Genomic DNA, 23,226 nt, shown 5'->3' on the forward strand with positions numbered 1-23,226 from the left:
ATACACACATGTGCACGCGAGCGTACACACACACACACACACACACACACACACACACTGTTGGTTCTGTTTCTCCAGAGAACCCTGACTAATACAACAAGCAAAAGTAAGGTAAAACAGATCTAACAGATCTTAAGGCAAAAAACACTATTTAGAAATGAAGATGAAGAGGGCCTGCATACAGTGATAAAAGATGAGTTCTCTAGAAGTTTGCCAGGAAACTAACAATTCTGATGTTGTATCCACACAAATCCCACAACCTTAAAATACACAAGGTAGAAATCAACAAATTATTAGGAAATACTGAAATCTGTAATCGTAGCCAGAGATGTTAACACATCTCTCATTGATTAGTCTATCAAGCAGCCCCAAACATCAGGAAGATCACAAAGACAGGAATGTAACACAGCTGGTAAGATTAACATAATGGCTATACATGGAATCCTGTACTTTAAAGTATACATTTTTTTCCAAATGTGAAAAATTGCAAAAACTGATCACATATTATGATACAATAGTCTCAATGAATAGCTAAGAATTGGTATCATAATAGACGGTGTTTTCTGACCTATGATGCAATTAAAATAAAAAAAATGTTTTTTTAAAAAACCTCATCAATTTTAAATATTGAAAACGTACTTCTAATGACACGAGAGTGAACAAATGGAGCACAGAATATATTTAAGGGAGCTTAGAACCTATTTAGAACTGAAAAGAATAAAAGAGCTACATATTGAAATTTCTACTTTTTTTAAAAAAAAAATTTTTTTTTCAACGTTTTTTATTTATTTTTGGGACAGAGAGAGACAGAGCATGAACGGGGGAGGGGCAGAGAGAGAGGGAGACACAGAATCGGAAACAGGCTCCAGGCTCCGAGCCATCACCCCAGAGCCTGACACGGGGCTCGAACTCACGGACCGCGAGATCGTGACCTGGCTGAAGTCGGACGCTTAACCGACTGCGCCACCCAGGCGCCCCTGAAATTTCTACTTTTTTTTTTTTTTTTTTAATTTTTTTTCAACGTTTATTTATTTTTGGGACAGAGAGAGACAGAGCATGAACGGGGGAGGGGCAGAGAGAGAGGGAGACACAGAATCGGAAACAGGCTCCAGGCTCTGAGCCATGAGCCCAGAGCCTGACGCGGGGCTCGAACTCACGGACCGCGAGATCGTGACCTGGCTGAAGTCGGACGTTTAACCGACTGCGCCACCCAGGCGCCCCTGAAATTTCTACTTTTTAACTGAAGGGCCACTGCAAGGATAAAGTCTTGAGTTCTTTTATTAGAAAATAAAATAAATGTTATTTTATTATTATTATTATTATTATTATTATTATTATTAATGGTTATTCATTTTTGAGAGAGAAAGGGACAGAGCACCAGCCGGGGAGGGGCAGAGAAGGAGACACAGAATCCGAAGCAGGCTCCAGGCTCTGAGCTGTCAGCACAGAACCCGATGTGGGACTCAAACTCACAAACCCTAAGATCATGTCCTAAGCCTAAGTCAGACGCTTAACCAACTGGGCCACCCAAGGTGCCCCAAATAAATTTTAAAGTTATAAAGGCACGAGAATGATTATCATGCTAGTGAGGAGCGGTTACAGTTAGGAGGACAGCAGAATGTCGTAGGGGAGGGAAACACAAGCAAGGGCTGCCAAGGGACTGGCAATTCTGTGTCCTCAACTGCAGCACAGTCACCCAGCTATCTGCATTATAATTGTCCTTTAAATTATGCAAATGGTTTACATACCCTCCTGTAGGAAAGATGTTTTACAATGAAAGAGAACTGAGAAATCAATGGAGTCAAAACAAAACAAAATCCAGCTCTATGCTCTTTATAAGAGACACTTTGAAAGCAAAAGATATAGAAAGGTTGAAAGGAAAAATATGGAAAAAGATCAACCAGGAAAGTCATACTCAAAGAAATCAGGCATAACTATATTAATCTAAAAAATAGACCTTAAGGGCACCTGGTGGCTTAATCGGTTAAGAATCCAACTCTTGGTATCAGCTCAAGTCATGATCTCACAGTTCAGGATTGAGCTGCGTGTCAGACTCTGTGCTGAGAGTGTGGAGCCTGCTTGGGATTCTCTCTACCTCTCTCTCTGTTCCTCTTCCCTTCAAAATAAACAAATAAAATGTTTAAAAAATATAAAAATAAGAAATGAAAAATAGACCTTAAGATAAAAACCATTATTAGGGATAGAGAAAATTACTACATAATGTTAAAAGTTTCAAATCACTGGGGCATCTGGGAGGCTCAGTTGGTTAAGCATCCGACTTCAGCTCAGGTCACGATCTCACGGTCCATGAGTTCGAGCCCTGCATCCGGCTCTCTGCTGACAGCTCAGAGCCTGGAACCTGACTGGGATTCTGTGTCTCCCTCTCTCTCTGCTCCTCCTCCACTCACAGTCTGTCTGTCTGTCTCTCTCTCTCAAAAATAAACATCAAAAAATTTTTAAAAATAAATAAAAAATAAAAAGTGATAAAATATTAGGCCATAAAGCAAGTACTCAAAACATTTTAAGGACTAGAATCTATAGAGGTCATGTTTCCTGACCATAGCGCCATTCAATTAGAAGTCAATTGCAACAAAACAACCAATACGTTTGGCAATCTAAAACCACACTTCTAAATAACTCATGATCCAAAGAGGGGATGATGAAATTGTTTTCAAAAGTTAGATATGAGTGATAATAAAAGACACTATATATCAAAAACTTGTGGAATGGAGTGCAAATGGCCCTGTGTGTGTGTGTGTGTGTGTGTGGGGGGGATTTATAGCCCTAAATGCTGGTATTAGAAAAGAAGAAAGGCTAAAAAGTAATAAGCTAATCATGCAAGTTAATTAGAAAAAGCAGAATAAATCTAAAGGAAATAGAACTAATTATAGGAACAAAGGTAAAGCGAACAGGAACAAACACTCAAAAAAATCAACTAAGATGAACATAGAGGAAGGGAAAGAAAAATAAGATAAAAACAGAAGCATACCATAAGAGACACTTAAATACAGAGAACAAACTGAGGGTTGCTAGAGAGGTGGGGGGGGGGCGTGGAGGATGGGCTAAATAGGTGACAGGCATAAGGAGGACACTTGTTGGAATGAGCACTGGGTGTTATATATAAGTGATGAATCACTGGGCTCTACTCCTGAAACCAATACCACACTGTATGTTAACTAACCTGGATTTAAATAAACAAATTTAACACGAAAAAAATCAACCAAGCCAAGGGATGGTTCTTGAAGACCAAGAGTAGACAAACCTCTAGAAAGGTTGCTCAAGAAGAGGGCACCTAAAACACCATTAGGAACAAAAACAGGGGCATAAACACAGAGGAAACAAAGATGGAAAGCGACGGGGCGCTTAGCGGCTATGTGTCCCACGGGCAGATTATTTAACCTTTACTATGCTTCATTATCACCATCTGTAAATTAGGGTTATCTAACGGGCCAATCTCATTTAATTGTTGGGAAAATTAAGCTGCTTAATGTAATATACCTAGATGAGTCCTTGGCAATAAACATTTAGTGCTCACTGAATGTTGGCTATTGCTCCTATTGTTGGTGCATTATTACTTGTTTTTCTCCTTAGCCAGTTGGACTATTTTATCAGTATTTTATCAGATCGCCTTTGGGTTTTGCTGATCTTCTCATTTATTGCATTGTTTTCTACTTCATTAATTTCTACTCTTATATCTAGCATTTCTTCCTTCTGCTTTCTTTGGGTTTAATCTGTTATTCTTTCACAAGCTTCTTTGAGTTGAACAATCAACCTATTTATTTTCAACCTTTCTTGCTTTTAAAATTTGTTTTTAATGTTAAAAATTGCCCTCTATCTAAAGTACTAACGAGGTGCCTAAGTTAAACTATGTAATTTTATTGCTTCAAGCCTATAGTGGTTTTAAAACATCCCCAGGGGTTCTTTGACAATCCTCCAATCAAACGACGGAGTCTAATTTCCTGCTTCCCTCAGCCTAGTGACTTGAACTGGAGCAGAGAGAAGTGATGCCGAGTGGCTTCTGAAGCTGGGTCATAAAAGACAGTATAGCTTCTGCAAGGCTCTCTAGAGATGGTCATCCTTAGAACAAGCCACCATGTTCTAGGAAGCCCAGGCTACATGAAGAAGCCATGTAAAGAGATACCATCAATTGCCAGACATAAGACTAAAGCCTCCAGATGATTCTAGCTCCCAGCCTTTGAGATGTGCCTGCTGATGCCCCACGGTGCAGAAGAGCTGAAACAGGTTGACTTTGACTTAGTCCAAGCCAAACTACAGATCTATCAGCAAATAAATTTTTTTTAGGCTATTAAGTTTCAGTGTGGTCTGTTTTATGGCAATAGACAAACAGAAAAGTTCTGAATATTTTCAGTTTTAACATCATCAAATTCTTCTAGAGCCATGAATTATTTAAGAGTATATGTATGCCAGAGTTCCCAAACAAATAATGGTAGTGGTGGTGATGGTGATAGTGATGGGATGGCTTATTATTCATTTCTAATTTAATGTGACTACGGTTAGAGATGTGATCTGAGTGCATAATTTATCTTAAATGTGTTAAGAAGCGTTGTGATAATCTCTAAGGGTAATTGTTCCATGTGTCTTTGTAAAGAATATATCTTTGTTCAATGCAGGCTTTCCTATATATATGTATATGTGTGCCTATGTAAACACACACAAACACCTAACGGACATTATATATGGGTCTCCTTCAGATGAGTGGTTTTCAAACTTTTTATTCTCAGAACCCTTTACATTAATAAAAAGTTGAAGACCTTGGAGATTTTTTTGTTTATGTGGGGAGTATTTATCAATATTTACTGCATTAGAAACCAAAACTGAGATATTTAAAAATTTATTAATTCATTTAAAAATAATAATAAAACCATGCATATTAGCAAATGTTTTTCCTTAAAAAATATTTGTCCCTAAGCAAGAAACTTTAGGAGTAAGAGTGTAATTGTTTTACATTTTTGCAAATTCTTGAATGTCTGATTATTAAAAGATAGCTAGATTCTCATATTTGCTTCTGCAGTCAATCTACTGGGATATATTGTTTTGGTTGAAATGTACAAAGAAACTTCAGCCTTATGCAGATATGTAATTAGAAATGGAGAAATATAATAGTCTTTTTGTATGATTGTGAATATTCTTTTTTGATGCGACACCAAAATTCAACAAGTGGAAGTTTCTTAAGGATTAACTGAGACATAGAATGGAAAACCATATCACTAAACTTTCCATGCCCTTATTACATGGAAATCCATTGGTTTATCTTGCACTTGGAATAGGTCTTTTACATTACAGAAGTTTGTAATCTCATATGTTTTTGTCATCTCAAAAGTATTGGTCTACTGAGTTATAAAGATCTGCCCAAATGTTGACACATTTCGTTATCTAATATAAAAAATTGTATTTGTTAACATCACCACTGATCTCGCCAGGGAAGTCTTTACATATTGGGACACTGTCAAACTCTCAGTGGTGGCTACGCATTCCTAAAATTCTAATATTTGCTTGAAAACTCAGGAGTATGGCAACAACTGCTGTCAGTTGTGTTTCTTAAAGTGGTAGACTTTATATCTTGAGAAAATGCTTGCCAAATGCTTGAATCCAGCCAGTAGTTGTTCTTTTGAGTAAAAATGGTTCTAGACTTCTGGAATGGCATCGTGAGGAGCTCCACAGACTCACGTCTCAGCAAAACAAGCATAACTGGTAGAAATTATTATTACTTTTAAGATTTTTTATTTTTGTTTGAGAGAGAGCATGGGCAGTGGGGAGGGGCAGAGAGACAGAATCTCAAGCAGGCTCCACGCACAGCATGGAGCCCAGTGTGGGGTGCAATTCCACGACCCTGGGAACATTACCTGAGCTGAAATCAAGAGTTGGATGCGCAACCAACTGAGCCATCCAGGCACCCCAAAGCTATTTTTTTAATGGTGTCTAAAATTGTCTTAAGGCCATACGGCAAATGGAGAAATTTTTACTCAAGAAAATCCACTAACATGCTCAATAAGAACCGTGAAAGTCTGTGGCACGTCAGCCACTATCCTCTCCATTCCTTCCTCTTTCCAACTCAGTACAGTGGAAACTCCACTCTAGGCTGGTGTAGCCAAGAATAATGGGCTCCCTTTCCTGCCAGTTCCCGGTTAAGGGCTGTGATACACCCCTAGGAGGGGCAAGACACCAACATTTCCCATTATGCCCAACTATGTGGTGTAGAAATGAAATTCCATGCAAGTACGTCTGAGAAATTGGAGGCGTCCTTCCTTCACCCGGTTCCCGTTCGGAGAGTAGATGTTCCCTGACAGGTGTGGCACACTGAGGACAGTGGCGCCCTGACGGCCCCTGCCCCAGTTTGCTCATAGGGCAGAGGTTCCATGCTGGAAGAGGTAAGGTGAGAAGGCCAGAAGCTGCCAACGCTATCCTACTCCACTCATAAAGCAGGGATGTCGCTCTGAGAGAAACGGCCCACGGTCCCCTCCCCAGCTCCAGGGTTGTGGCTCAGGGATATTGCCCAGGGCAGAGGCAAGCCATAAGAACAAAGAACTCCAAACTTTCTCCAAAGGAACTGACTTTATTTGGAGCAGAGTAGGAGGAAGTTCAAGCTTAAGGATGCTCTTAAGGGCAAAGACAAAGAAGCTTTTGGTGGTAAGCAAATAAGGGAAGGCTAGCAGTCTCGTAGCTGCAAGCTATACTGTTGGCCAGCTTCTTTATCAGAGAGAACTGGAAAAAGAGCCCCAAAGAGAGCCCTCCTGGGGTCAGAAGAAACCTTGAAGCCTGGCCTCAAAAAATTCTCCTGCAAGGGACCTAAATTTATTTGGATCAGACTGCAGAGCGATTTTTTCCCTACAGCATTCCTAAAAACAAATACAGCAATCAGGAATTAATAGAAGCTCACGGCAGACAACTTAACAGAGAGTTCAGGGAAAGGGGCAGAGAGCCTGGTAAAACCATGATCATCCCAGGGTGACTGTGCACACCCTCAAGGATAAACTCCTGAGAAAGTGTCATGAAAGGCTCTATGCTGTGGGGAGGGTGGAAAGAAACAGACTCCACCTATAATAGTATTACCAGTCATGGAACAAATAAACAAAGAACAGTAACGAGCTCTGGGAGGAGGGGAACCAGTAACCAGAACTGCTACAATATATTATCTAAATTGTCTAGTTTCTGAACCAGAAAAGACCCCAAATAGCCAAGCAACCTTGAAAAAGAAAACCAAAGTAGGAGGCACCACAATCCCGGACTTCAAGCTATATACTACAAAGCTGTAATCATCAAGACACTATGGTTCTGGCACAAAAACAGGCACATAGATCAATGGAACAGAATAGAGAACCCAGAAATGGAACCACATAACTAATCTTTGACAAAGCAGGAAAGAATATCCAATATCCAGCAAATGGTGCTGGGAAAACTGGACAGTGACATGCAGAAGAATGAACCTGGACCATTTTCTTACACCATACACAAAAAATAAACTCGAAATGGATGAAAGGCCTAAACATAAGACAGGAAGCCCTCAAAATCCTCGAGGAGAAAGCAGGCAAAAACCTCTCTGACCTCGGCTGCAACAAGTTCTTACTCAATACGTCTCTAGAGGCAAGGGAAACAAAAACAAAAATGAACTATGGGGACCTCATCAAGACAAAAAAAATTCTACACAGAGAAGGAAACAATCAGCAAAACTAAGGCAAATGAAGGAATGGGAGAAGATATTTGCAAATGACATATCAGGGTTAGTATCCAAAATCTATAAAGAACTTATCAAATGCAACACCTAGAAAACAATCCTGTAAAGAAACAGGCAAAAGACAAATAGACATTTTTCCAAAGAAGACATCCAGATGGCCAACTGACACGTGAAAAGATGCTCAACATCACTCATCAGCAGGGAAATACAGATCGAAACCACAATGAGATACCACCTCACACCTGTCAGAATGGCTAACATTAACAACTCAGGCAACAACAGATGTTAGCGAGGATGCGGAGAAAGAGGATCTCTTTTACATTGTTGGTGGGAATGCAAACTGGTGCAGCCACTCTGGAAAATGTATGGAAGTTCCTCAAAAAATTAAAAATAGAGCTACCCTACCACCCAGCAACTGCAATCCTAGGTATTTATCCAAGGGATACAGGTGTGCTGTTTCAAAGGGGCACATGCACCCCAATGTTTATAGCAGTGCTATTGACAATAGCCAAAGTAGCAATGTCCATTGACAGATGAATGGATAAAGAAGATGTGGTATATATATACAATGGAGTATTAGCAATCAAAACGAATGAAATCTTGCCATTGCAACTACATGGATGGAACTAGAGAGTATTATGGGAAGCAAAATTAGTCAGAGAAAGACAAATATGACTTCACTCATATGTGGAATTTAAGATCCAAAACAGATGAGCCGAAGGGAATTTATTATTTTTAAATAATATAAAAACAGGGAGGGGGACAAAACAGAAGAGCCTCTTAAATATAGAGAACAAACTGAGGGTTGCTGGAGGGGTTGTGGGTGGGGGGATGGGCTAAATGGGTAAGGGGCATTAAGGAAGACACTTGTTGGGATGAGCACTGGGTGTTCTACGTTGGGGATGAATCACTGGAATCTACTCCTGAAATCATTATCGCACCAAATGCTAACTAATTACTGGATGTAAATTAAAAAATTAAAAAATTAAAAATAAATAAAAATAAAATGCCTAGTTTCCAAAAAGAAGTTATGCATATGCTAAGAAACAGAAAATAGCACCCATACAGGAAAAAAAAAAAAAAAAAAAAAAGCAAGCAACAACTGTGATAGGGCTCAGATGTTGGATTTAACAGATGTGAACTTCTAGGCAGTTTTCTTAATGGAAATCACGTTTGAAGAAGTACGATGACAATTTTCATCAGAGAATACTGATACAGAGAAAAATTTTTTAAAAATGAATTCTGATGTTGGAAAGTATAATAAATGAAATGGTAAGTTCACTCGAGACTCCCAATAGTAGATATGAAGAGTCAGAAAAACCCCCACCATATTTAAGATTTATCAGTAGAGATTACGCAATCCGAAGAACACAGAGAAAACAATGATGAAAAAAAATGAAGAGAGCCTTAGAGAAACGTGAGACACCATTAAGTGTATCAGCACGTGTATAATGGGAGTACCAGGAGGGGAAAGACAGGAGCAGAAAAATACATTCAAAGAAATAATAGCTGTGAAGTTTCCAAATTTGATGAAAACCAATCTACGCACCCAAGAAGCTCTCCCACTTAACACTGACAAAGTAGAATTCTTCTCTGAAATTGTTTCTCACCTCAGCTGGTGGTCATCAACTCGCCAACAACCGAGGCAAAATCTAGTGGTCCTATTTCCTGGTTCTCTCACACCCTACATCCAACACAAGAGCTAGTCCTGAAGGCACTACCTTGAAAGCACAACTCAAGTCCTATTATAGCAGTCCATCATCACCATCATCTGTATCTGTATTTAGTACAGTAACCTCCTAATGAGTACCCTGCTTCAACTCTTGCTTACTCTAATCCTCTGTTCCCACAGCAGCCGTAATTCGGAATCATTTCATGTCCTGATTAACACGCTCCAAGAGTTGCCTATTGCAATTAAAATACAAACCGTACCAAACTAACACCTATTCTAGTGTCCAGTCACCTCTCCTACAACTGTCCCCTCTCGCCCTATGTGTTTTGGCCTCACTGGCCTATCTATTCCTTGAACAAACCAAGTTCATTCACCATAAGTGCACCTGGTGGTCTATAGGTCCAGAATAATCTCCCCTACATGACCAGCTCCTACTCAGCATTCAGGCCTTGGCTATCAGAGAGGGCCTCCCTGACCATGCCTTCCCTAGTTTCTCTCGACTGAAAAATGGGCCAGGGTGCCTGGGTGGCTCAGTCAGTTAAGTGTCCAACTGTTGGTTTCAGCTCAGGTCATGATCTCATAGTTTGTGAAACGGAGCCCCCATCAGGCTCTGCTTGGGATTCTGTCTCTCCCTCTCTCTCCCCACCCCTCATCCGTTCACACTCTGTCTCTCAAAATAAATAAACATCTTTTTTTTTTAATGGGCCAAGTATTGAAGAAACATCTGCCAAAGAAGATATCCAAACGGCCAATAAGCACATGAAAAGATGTATAGTATCATCAGCCATCAGGAAAATACAAATCAAAGCCACACTGAGATACCACTTCACATCCACGAGGATGGCTTTACCCGAAAAGACAAATATTAGCAAGTGACGACAATGATAAGGATGTGGAGAAACCAGAATTCTCATACACCACCGATGAGGATGTAAAATGATGCAGCCATTTTGGAAGAGACTGCGGGAATTCCTCAAACGATTAAACACAGATTTACCGCGTGACCCGGCAATCCCATACCCAAGAGAAACAAAAACTTAAGCCTACATGAAAATTTGTATGTGAAGGTTCCCAGCAGTACTATTTCTAATAGCAAAAGGTAGAGAAAACTCCAGTGACCACCAACGGACGAATGGATACACATAATGTATACCCATACAACGGAATATTATTGGGCAGATAAAAGGGGTGAAATACTGACACGTACCACAACACAGATGAACTTCGAAAGCACTCTACTAGGTGAAAAAAGTCAGAACGAGGTGCTGAAGGTAGGAACCTTTCTGATTCAGTCCACCGAGTACTGTCAGCATCTTGCATCTTGCACATAATTGGCACTCAAATCTTTGTTAAGTAAATGAGTTAATACGTTGGAATATCTTCTGTTCTTAGCCCACGTATTTCCCTATGCAGTTTTCTACATGAATATTGTATCAGTCATTCTCTGAAAACATTAATTCTCTCCTTAAACATTTTCATTTTTGAATGACTAAATATTTTCATGTAAAATCGACAGTTAACATCTCTTTTCTCAGCCATTCAAATTCATTTCTTCTGATTTTGAAACACTGCCAATTTACTTCTTAATAACTTTTTAGTCCCCGCACGGCCGATTATTTATAAAGGTAAAATATCCAACATAAGGATTTGTGAAGCTTCTATGACAGAAGAGAACACAGCCCAGCTCCGGCCTGTCAGCCCCCTTCCTGCACACATAGATTTACCAAAACACAACCATTTTTTTTCTCGGTCAAATATACATCCCATCAATTTTAATATAGGGGGGACCTTACCATAAATGGCTGATGCTGACCAGAATTGTAATTCTGATGGAGAAATTTACCGGAATACTCTACAGAGTTCTGATTTATTCCGCAATGCTGCCTAAACCACAAACCAGGGCTCTGGCACCCTCCAGAATAACTTCCTGTGATTACAGACAGGAAAGATTTACTTTCAGGTCCCCAGGTTGGGAAAGTTGCTGCCAACCGCTCTTGATATCTGTTTACTGTTAACTCACAGGTGCTGCAGGGAATCTATCACCTGACCTCCTTCTTCCTGTAGATGCAGTTTTATTGACCCTTTAACTAACGGGTGTATCCGACGCTGTTGTCCCAGGGATTAAGGTAAAATATTAATGAGTTTAAAGGAAAAAAACTGTTCTCAACCCTTTATCTTACCTCTCGAGAAAACCCTAATGGGGCAAATATAGGTTAAAAAAAAAAAAAAAACAAGACAGAAAAAAATCTCCTTGTTTTAGTTCTTCCATTTCATGACCGGTAAATTATAATTGGTGGAATTTTCTCTGGCATAGAGAATGGAGACGATATTTTTAGAATACAGGTCTCAAGTAGAATTTCACTTCGTAGAACGAGTTTGGTATTCTAATTTAAGAAGTCCACACAGGTTTGAACTGGGTTTGTTAGGTTAGTTGTTAAAGAATGGTTGCTTGTGTATTTTAATAAAAATGGGTATTTGGGTTTGGTTTTAAATCCGGTAAGCAGGCATAGTTTAAAACTTTAGTTTCTTAAATATAAACGTAATAGTACTTACAGGCAAACCAGAGAGCTGGAAGAAATGCTACACACAAAGCTTTTGTTCTGGATCATAGCTAACAGTATCCTAAAACAATTTATCCAGAGTCTTCTACGTAGTAAGGGCACTATGCAGAGCGTTGGTTGGAAGAGAAAAGTCCAGGGCTTGTAGCGTGCCCTGAGGGAAATCCTGATGTACAGGGTCAGCCAGTCACTCGAGACACCTGAGAGTGACAGCAGCAGACAATCAGCAGTGTCCTCTGTGAGGGGAGAGCAAATCTAGAACTGCAACTTGGACACCATGTGTCCGATCATGACTTACAGAGAAAACGGGTGGCATTTGGAATGAAGTGGTCTTAATCAGTGATGTCACTGTAACTGGCAGAAGATGACAGATCCATTAAAAACATTTACTCCCAGCATGTTACTTTCGTCCTAAACATAACAATGGAGGAGTCTGTACCACTGATTGTCTGATGGTGGAGTTTGAGGAATAAAGGATTATGTCTGAAAAGGTATCATTAGCTGTGACAGGTCTGTGAACATGAGTTAAGGTATTTCTTGCATCCTTTCTAGGATGGGGTTCTTATGTGACTTAAGTGCAAGAGAGAAGGTAGTACAAGATGGCCCCGGAGACGACTTTAAATGGCTGTGCGGAGACTGGGGTAGCCTTGAGGAAGGCCCTGCAGGCTGTGTTTCTCTCTTTGGTCTGAGGGCATCTCCTCTGGGGAGGGGGTGCTGTGGGCTAGTGCGAGGAAGGGTTCGTGACTGCAATTTATTCCGCCAACCAGATGGTCTCCATCGTAAGAACTGCAGGCCACCTCATTTCCACAGAGATCTCAATGGCTCGAAAGACCTAACAGCAATTTTTGTGCCACACGTGCATGGTTACCCTAACTCATCAGAATGAGCAAGGTGTTTAACTGTTGTCAATTTTGGGAGAGGCCAGATCAAAAGGGAGAGTCTGCAGGTCTGGCTCTCTCAAAATCTGGGTTCTAGAAAATAAGAAGAAGTCTTTGCATGTATCGTTTTATTAGCCTAAATACATCCTGGTACATGGTCAAAATGAGTACATCTCCGATCTCCCATGGCAAATGCCATCTTATCACCATATTTATTTTTTAAATTATTTAAGTTTATTTTTGGGAGAGAAAGAGAGCACGAGTGGGGCAGGGCAGAGAGAGAGGGAGACACAGAATCTGAAGTAGGCTCCACGCTCTGAGCTGTCACCAGAGAGCCCAATGTGGCGCTGGAACTCATGAACCATGAGATCATGACCTGAGCTGAAGTCAGACACTTAACTGACTAAGCCACCCAGGTGCCCCACCATATTTATTTTTTAAACATCTACCATTTATTGGTGTTTCCCATGTACCTGATGCCCTTCAAACCTTTTATATGTATTACATCATAGAAGCCTCCCAAGAATTACATGAAATAGGCATTGCCACTTTGCCCAATTAATAGATCTGGAAACTGAAGATAGGTTAGATAACTCTCTTAAAATCACGGAATCGGGAACTGAAAGGGCAGGAGTCATTGAATAATACATGTAGAGCCCAAGCTTTCATGCACTGAATCCACAGTGGTTTCTCTGTCTAGACAGACACAAAAGTTTCTCATAACTTAATACAACTCAGAAGTGATATAAATATGCTATATTTTAAGTGCTTATGGGTTAAAACAAATATAAACTTGTATTTTCCTTAAATCACTGACCACACTGCACATGACTAGAGAATCTGCTACTTGAATTGTGAGTCCAGATGCTGCTTACTGGTTACGTGACACATTTGAGTGGTTTGAGCCTTTGTCTCCCCAACTATAGAAGCACGGATTTCTTGAGGGGGATTCAGGGTAATGTACGTAAAGCATCCATCTCATTGTGGACACGGGACAAAAAGCAGCCATTATTATTATGAGATAATCTAGGGGAAAGTCCTGTGTAGACCAAGCTATATGAATCCGGAGGGTATCACTATTACTACCTTGGTAAAGATGATGAACGTGTTAATACAAGGCAGCCGAGAGAATCCCAGCACATTCTCCAAGAACAAGGAGAGTGGCTGGGTCCCCGGCAACCTCACACACATAGTATAAATTCCTCCAGTGTCTGTGGGACCAAGGGAACCATCCATTAACCTTGCCCACTCCCGCAAACCAGGCTGAGCGCTGAGCACAACTTCTGCCTGCCTCCGTCCTGGACAAGAATCCTTCTCAAGCGTGAATGTGCTCCTGAATCGATCCTGAGACGTCCCAGCCTTTAAATAAGCCATGGAGGCTGCTTTGGAACAAGTTTTAAGCTCAGTAATTTAATGCAATTATAGCTTACTGCCATTTTTTAAAGCCTGGAAACTGTCCATGGGTCTTAATTGCCAGACCTTTCTGGTTCTTACTTTTCTCCCTTTATAATACAGCAAACTGGGACCCTGGGAAGGTGCTTTCTCCCAAGATCTCACATTTCCACTACTACTTCAGGGGGCACCTTTAAAAGAAGAGGAGAGGTGTTAATGAGGGTGGTAATGGTCTCTAAAAAACCGTTTCTAGTCTCCAGTGCCCTTTAGAAAGTCAGCATTAGTGTGAAAAGAGCTAGGGGTATAAAAAATTCAACAACTCCTAGGGATAGAAGCTTTGCTTCCTCCGGCCAGTGGCACCCCTACTCCACAAAGGCTGGACTGGTGTTGTAGGGAAATTTTCCATTGCTGTCCCTTTGCTCAAAGTCCTGTATTTGGATTGTTGCGGCTGTTATTTCTTAAAGTAATGTACCTGCCCCAACTGGACCCACTGAAAGTACCCCCGAGTGCTAGCCATAGAGCACCTGCATGGGAACCATCTCAAACTGGATGAAAAGCAGATTCCAGAGCCCCACCCCAGACCTAATGAACTTACGGTAGTTGGCAGGGATCAAGAATCTGCATCTCTGCAAAGCTCCCGGGGGATTCGCATAAACACCAAAGTTTGAGAACAACCGGAAAAAGAAACGATGGACGCCTACTTCCGGCCAAACGATCCAAAATGCTCAGCAGGTACTGCTTACTAGACTACGTCACAAACACATGAAATCTGTACTCAGGATCTGTGCTTGACTCAACATTAAAGGAACCGAAATAAATGTGTGCCAGAGATTTATTGGGTGACATTTCGAAAAAGAAGGTGAAAAGAACACACTGTAGGAGGTTATCTTTATGACCAGGGATTAGAGGAAGCCTTCTCGAGCCAAGCTCTCAAGGTACAAACCAAAGACAAACAGCTGATATTTTTCTGGTCAACGAAGGACAGGACAGGCAAAGTCAACAAACATGCCAGGCGTGGAGATACTATTTGGCATCTTTAGACCCACATATAAATACCTAGACTATCGATAAGTAAGCCAGGAATACCAACAGGAGAATGGGCAAAGGATATGAACAGAAAATTCACAGAAGCACTTGTGTGCAGAGAAATGCAAAATGAATTTACAGTGAAACATGACCTTGCACCCACCAGAGTGGATATGAGTGCCTGGAAAACAGAAAGGTAGATTACACTGAACGTTGACAAGGATACACAGGAGCCAAGGACCCTCCAGAACCATTGTGGGGGATTAACCCCTCACAGCCACTCTGTCAAACAATCTGCAAGGACTTATTGAAATAAAGTTATGCCCATGTATGGTCTATATTCCAGATGCAAAGAACTACGCGTACATAAAGTAACATGAACGGGGCTTTCAAGTACAGTGTTAGGTTAAAAAAGAAATGTTAAAAAAAAAGAGAGAACATGATCACATTCACAAGAACAGTATCACTTGGGTAAAGTAAACACACACACATACAAACACAAAAGAGCTCTCTGTGCATGAGTGGAGCGTGGAGAGGGAGAAGACAAACAACGACAAATAGCTTAGCTTATAGTTGAATTACAACAGCAAAAAACAGTGGGCACGGTGCATCTATCTAGAGAAAGAAACTTTAACTTCAGCTACAAGACAAACAACGAACACTTTCCTTAAGTAGGATTTACAGGATCGACTAAAAACCGTAGTGGTCTCACGCTGCTGTGTTACAGGAGATTAAGTCTTCCCCGGCAAGCCAGGAGCTCACCTCCGAGAAGCCCTCGCCCAGGCACGTGACTCTGCCGATGGCCCAGGGGGGCCAGGCTGGTGGCGAGGACGCCTGTGAGGTTGCTGGGAGGGCCCCTCTCCTCCCCCAGTCCAATCCCACTTGTAGATGGTGTGTCAAAGGCGGAGGGGTACCCCGGCCTGGGCTCGGGGTACTGAGATTGCGGGTACTCTGCAGCATGAAGAAGGCGGCCCGTTCTCTGCCTTTCAACTCAGGGAACAGGTTCTGAGACTCTGGTGAGCCCGTCCTGTGTTAGGGCCGCAAGGAGGCACAAAGAAGATGCGGGCCTGGCCCCTGGGAAGGAGTCTTCAAGCTAGTGTCACTACACTACCTATCATTCAATAGTTCTTAATCAATCCTCCGCTGAATCCGACAGCTACGCTGAGCGAGGGGACGGTTGAGTATCTGTTCCATTTATGAGATCCTGTATTAAAGTCAGTGCATTTATTGAGGGCCTGCTCCATGCAAGAGCTATACAAAGGCATGTAAGAAAACATCCCTGCCTTAATTTGGCAGGGAGAGTAGACAGGAAAAGGTTAATAGGAACTCAAGAATCACAGAAGACAGGCTCGGGAACGCTATTAGGTACAGAGGATTAAGAGCCCGTTAGGGGAGTGTCCACTCCTTCAGCAGACAGAGGGCTGACAGAGACAGGGGGAAACTGGGAAAGTGGAAAGAACAATGGGGGAAGACACAAGCAAAAGCCAAGGTTGAAGGCGAAGGGCCCCTCTCTCTCTGGGACTCTCCCTGCCAGTATTTTTCTCTTTCTCTCCTGGAGGGCCATATAAAGGCATTTTCCTCTTTCATCTTGTACATTATGATCCTAGGAGGGGTCTCCTCGGCTTCTCTTGTTTTCCAACTACCATCTCATGACAAACGACGCGTGTTTCACTCTTGCGTGGAGAAGTACTGTACCAAAATATTAGGTTGGAAAAAAAAAATTAGCACCACAAGAGTAAAAACAAATGATCACCTTTCCAAAGGAGATAATTACCCAGCCAAATGAGATCATCTGCACTGGGAGGGACCAGTCGGACTTGTTGGGGTGGGAGAATGCCCCTCATTTCTTCCTGGCACAACCTACAATTTTCTGATGGTTTGGGTGATACGCTTTTCATTAAAGTACGGCTTGACACTGTTCTCTCAGTCCCCGGTGACCATGAGATGAGTGCGATGGCGATATTTTCCCGGGAAGCCCCAAGGTAAATCCCTCTTTTCAAAAAGTGACAGTATCAGTTAGGTCACTCAGAAAAGTGAGGACGTCTGAAAGTCCGGGAGGTGGGGGTGTCCCGGGGACCCTGAAGAATTAAGACGAAGTACAAGTTAGACAGACTAGGGGCTGAGACAACTTTTCAAAAAATACTTAAATATAAATTATTAATTGGTTTCCTAGAAGAAAGAGAAGAGTTAAACTCTAACTAAATATAAGGAAGAAATCAGATTTTACATTATTATGCAAAGCAGACACTTTCAATGCAAATACTTATCCATTCAGTAAATTCTAGAATTTATGTTCTTGTCTTGGTTGAAAATGGTTTTCAGGACACAGAAATTGCATGTGAGAAGCCCCTGGCGCTAAAAGAGCTGTTTTTAATGAAAGAATGGATTTTATAATATGTATGTATATAAAAAATGGATATTAGGGGCTCTTGGGTGGCTCAGTCAGTTGGGTGTCTGACTTCAGCTCAGGGCATGATCTCGGGGTTCGTGAGTTCAAGTCCCGCATCGGGCTCTGTGCTGACAGCTCAGGGCCTGGAGCCTGCTTCAGATTCCGTGTCTCCCTCTGTCTCTGCCCTTCTCCTGCTTGCACTCTGCCTCTCTCTTTCTCTCTCAAAAATAAGTAAACATTAAAAAAAAATTTTTAATGGACAATATATATTGTATGTATACATAACTCTGTGTATATATATATATATATATATATATACACACACACACACATGTGTATATGCATATATCTGTATAAACATAAAGTAATGCATTTACATATGTAATAAAATAAAGCCAGGTCTTAGTCATGGCCCAGTGAAAATCAGTGGACACGATGACTGAGCTCCGGGCACCCCCCCCACCGAGTGCAGCATGGGCTCCCTGAGGACAGACTGCTCTGATCTGTTCTCCCATTCTCTCTGCAGGCTGCCAAACCCCAGCCTTCTGACCGTGAGAAGTACCAGTCCCCTTCACAAATCAACATGGACAACTCTTCAAATTTGATTCTCGGGTACAAGTTCACAGCTAATTCCTGCAAGAATTTCATTATTAACTGAAGCATAATTTAGAATCTGTGATTGAAATGCCCGCCTGCTACAATCCCCAGCTTTCCTCTTCAACTAGATTACCCTACGGTTGTTGGGAAATGTATTAAGTGCAAGCTAAATAAAGTTACATTTACATGCTTGGATATACACAAGACTACACACGTAGTAGAATGGTATTATATGCTATCTCCCGTTTGAAAAGGGGAACAAGAAAAACATTAGGTCAATGGCAGACGTAATGCAATAGAAGCTTACAGCCAATAGGATACATGCTTGGGGGCTTTGGAATAAAAGGAAAAGCTCACACAAAATGTGTATTTTGATGGTCATGTGCAAAGTCTGTTTTCCAGATGTTGTGAGCTGTTTGTAATGAAGTTTCTCTTCTCTCTCCCTAAGTCATGTTACCCTGATTGGTGAGAATGGACAGTTTAACTATGTCAAGGCCTATTAGAAATGGTCCTCTTTGACAGTGTCTGGTGCTTTGGGAGGGACATAGAAAACAGGGGTACCATTCACCAGACTATCAACCAGAGGGACCACTGACCCAGAGGCCAGCCCCTTCTCAGCCCATCAAGAGCAGGGTCCCTAGACCATGGTGGCAAATACTTTATGTAAGGGCTCTGAATTGAATGCAGTCTCTTGACCAAGTAGTTTAGGAGTAGTTCTATAAAACAGGTCAGTGGGGCGCCTGGGTGGCTCAGTCGCTTGAGCGTCCAACTTCAACTCAGGTCATGATCTCATGGTTTATGAGTTCAAGACCTGCGTCAGCCTCTGTGCTGACAGCTCAGAGCCTGAAGCCTGCTTGAGATTCCGTGTCTCCCTCTTTCTCTGCCCCTCCCCTGCTCATGTACGCTCTCTCAAAAATAAATAAACATTAAAAAATAAATAAAAATAATCAGCAAAACTAAAAGGCAACCAACGGAATTGGAGAAGATATTTGCAGATGACATATCAGATAAAGGGTTAGTATCCAAAATCTATAAAGAACTTATCAAACTCAATACCCAAAAAACAAATAATCCAGTGAAGAAATGGGCAAAAGACATGAATAGACACTTCTCCAGAGAAGACATCCAGATGGCCAACCGACAATGAAAAAATGCTCAACATCACTCATCATCAGGGAAATACAAATCCAAAGCACAATGAGATACCACCCCACACCTGTCAGAATGGCTAACATGAACAACTCAGGCAACAACAGATGTTGCCGACGATGTGGAGAAAGGGAATCTCTTTGCACTGCTGGTGGGAATGCAAACTCGTGCAGCCACTCTGGAAAACAGTATGGAGCTTCCTCAAAAAACTAAAAACAGAACTACCCTACAACCCAGCAATTGCACTACTAGGCATTTGTCCAAGGGATACAGGTGTGCTGTTTCAAAGGGACACATGCACCCCGTGTTGATAGCAGCACTATCCACAATAGCCAAAGTATGGAAAGAGCCCAAATGTCCATCGATGGATGAATGGATAAAGAACATGCACACGCACGTGCGCGCGCGCGCGCACACACACACACACACACACAATGGAGTATTACTCGGCAATCAAAAAGAATGAAATCTTGCCATTTGCAACTACGTGGATGGAACTAGAGGGTATTATGCGAAGTGAAATCAGAGAAAGACAAATATCATATGACTTCACTCATATGAGGACTTTAAGACACAAAAGAGATGAACATAAGGGAAGGGAAGAAAAATAATATAAAAATAGGGAGGGGGACAAAACATAAGAGACTCTTAAATATGGAGAACAAACAGAGGGTTACTGGAGGGGTTGTGGGAGGGGGATGGGCTAAATGGGTCAGGGACATTAAGGAATCTACTCCTGAAATCACTGTTGCACTATTTGCTAACTTGGATGTAAATTTAAAAAATTAAAATTAGTCAGTTAGTTAATTAATTTAAAAAAAAAACACAGGTCCCTGTTTGATAACATTGCATTTATATGTTAGGATCTCCATCTTGGTGTTTCCAACCTCTGGATAAGGTAAACCAGCACATTGCTTTGGGGTGAGTTATTTAATTTAGTTTTTGGTGAAATGAGGGGGGAAAAAAGAGGTTTGGAAACAAACCCGTGGCTTCTAGGAGGGACAGCATATGATGATCCAGCGGTTGCTGCATTTACCCTCCCATTTTTAGCAATGTTTAAGAAGGTATCTTGATGGACAAAGGCCACAGAACACTTTGTTCGGAAGCAAACTGCGCCAAATCCCCGGTCTCTTTAACTTAGCTCATTATATCAAGCGCACTTTCTAGTCGGGCCGAAAAATTGCCTCAACGACCACTTATAATCCGCTTTCCCTTTACAGATTTTTCTCACATTTCTTTGTCGAGTCTGTACTTCCCTTCACGGCCATTTGCTGTTACAGCGGCGCCAGGTCACTGGCTACCTGTCTTCTCTGTCGTCTCTGTAACCCACACCCCTCCGGGACGCACTAAGAGAAGCTGCTTCACAATTCCTAATTATTAACATAATTAACACCTTTTCATTCTAGAACAGGCCAGTAGTCACCTTTCAAGTGCAGCAATTATGGAAATAAGACGTCCAGATATGTAGGAATTTCACAACTCCACACCCATGAAGGGCCAGAGAAGGCCTCGAGGTTGCAGACCCACTGAAGTATGCAATGATGCCAATTAGGAAGATAACTTGTGTTTATGCGGCGCCGTCCTGCCTCACCAGCCTAAAGCGGCATATCAAGGCATACAATTACCGGTCACATATAAAGAGGGACAATATTGGGAACACGAGAGGATCTTTTCAGAAAGGAACATGGGCAGAGGAAACCTCAAGGGCACGTTGGCCCTTCTTTTCCTGTGGAACCGGCTCTCCCGGTGAATCACAGGTGACGGGGCAGAAATGGAGCTGAGGCATCTCCCTTCTTCAAGTCTCTCAGGAAGAGGGACGATACTGACAAGAGATGGAGGCTGGGCATGTCTGAGCCTGAGGCTGGCAAGGATGCTGGGTGTGCCAGATGGTGGAACCCTGGAGGATCCTGGATAGTTTGGGATGCTCACCCTAGGAAGACACACCTGAACAGGATAAACGTGCAATTCCGAAGCACCTGCTCGTGAATACGATGGGCGGGACGAGGCTCCATGGCGGCAGGTGTGAAAAGAGGGTGTTTGCACACTTTGAGTCCGCAGAGGGATATGGCCTCTAGAAATGGCCATGTGACCAGCGGTGCCATTGACCGAAAGCCTGTGTGAGGATCAGCGGGAGAGCTGGCCGGCTCCGTCCTCCCCTGCCGGACCACAGACAGAGGAGCACATCCACTTCTGCCCGATGCATTTACGGACAAAAGAGACCAGAAAGCTGGAGGGTCTCACGAGCGGAACGTAGCAGATGTAAGACCCTCAGAGAGTAGAGATGTGACTGCAATAGACAGATGCTTCTGGAGTTGGCCTTATTTTATTGCCAGAGAGCAACATGAGATTCCCTTGGTGGAAGCTGGAGGGCCAAAGTTCCATAGAAGGCATACACGTAAATCCAAGATAAAGTCGTGAAAGGTACTGAGCTTCCCGATACGGGATTTGCTCGAACACAAACGGGACCATCCCTCACAGTTGTCAGGTGGAGGGACTGGTGCCCTGGGCACACAGGTGAGGGTGAGGCCTGCGTCTGAGACTCAGCCAAGGACAGCAGGCCCTGCAGAGAAGCAAATATACGGTGCTAACAATTGCAAGACCATGGCCAAGTTCTTCCGTGGGGTCAGACACACAATCCTCCTCGGTTCCCTGTTCCTTTACTTTACCACTCAAGAAAACCTGTTTTAATTAACACGGAGTGAAATGGACTTTTCTGTGGTTTGTTCTACGAATTCTGGCATGAAAATTACATGTTCACCCCTGCCACCATCCTGATCCAGAACGGTTCCATCGCCAGAGACGATCCCCCTCTGCTGTCCTCTTTCCCAAACCCTGGTAACCCGTGATCTCTCTCTGCTGTCCCTACGGGGAGGGTGTTTGAGAGTGTCAGGTAAATGGAATCATACCGTATGTAACTTCCGGACACTGGCCTCTTTCATTCAGCACAATGTTTCTGAGATCCACCCAAGCTGCTGTGTATCAACAGTCCAAATTTCTTTTTTTTTAATTTTTTTAATGCTTACTTATTTTTGAGAGAGACAGAGAGAGGGTGAGAGGGGGAGGGGCAGAGAGAGAGGGAGACACAGAATCCGAAGCAGGCTCCAGGCTCCGAGCTGTCAGCACACAGCCCGGCACGGGGCCTCACCTCACGAACCACCAGACCATGACCCGAGCCGAAGTCGGAGGCTCAGCCGACTCAGCAACAGTCCAAATTTTTAAACAGAGGGTAAGGAGGGACTTCAATGGGCTAGGATGGCTCCTTTGAAATCTCTGTTTCTTCAGATGTTCTAAACTTTTTTGGCTCTATCTGGGAAGCAGTGAATCCAGTTTAAGGAAATCATAGGATTTAGTGCCTTTAGTGATCTTTTTCTTTCCACTGGTGTTTAAATGAAATATGAAGTCTAAAAAAAAAAACAAAGTCCATGCTCACTATAAAAAACCCAATGCTAGGCATGAACACATACAAGCATGGCTAAGAAAATGGAATCTTCCCTCTATAGCTCTCACCTTTCCAGGGATACACTATTAATGGTTTGATGCCTATTCCTTATAGACTTGTTTCTAAACTTAGTCATATGTATTCAGTATTTACAAAAATGGGATATTATTATAAACACAGTTGTGTAACCTGGTACCATAAACATCTTCTCCCATCAATAAAATATGGTTCTACCACAACATTTTTAAGAACTGCATAGTATTCTATTATACAGATGGACCAACATTTACATAATAGGTCCCTATGGATGAACATTCAGATTATTTCCAAGTTTTCACTAACATAATATACCAATAAATGCCTTTATTTATATATATGTTAGGGTTTTGAACCATTTGAATGAAAAAATAGAGCTCTTCACAAAAAAAGGGTA

The 23,226-nt window shown here is 42.1% G+C and overlaps 1 protein-coding gene across 1 annotated transcript in view; it reads right to left on the reverse strand.

The window, feature by feature from the left end:
* ULK4 (unc-51 like kinase 4) overlaps positions 1-23,226 on the reverse strand; it is a 572,731-nt gene that overhangs the window by 44,252 nt on the left and 505,253 nt on the right.

The sequence above is a fragment of the Lynx canadensis genome, chromosome C2 (assembly GCF_007474595.2).
Source record: "Lynx canadensis isolate LIC74 chromosome C2, mLynCan4.pri.v2, whole genome shotgun sequence".
Classification (NCBI taxonomy): Eukaryota; Metazoa; Chordata; class Mammalia; order Carnivora; family Felidae; genus Lynx; species Lynx canadensis.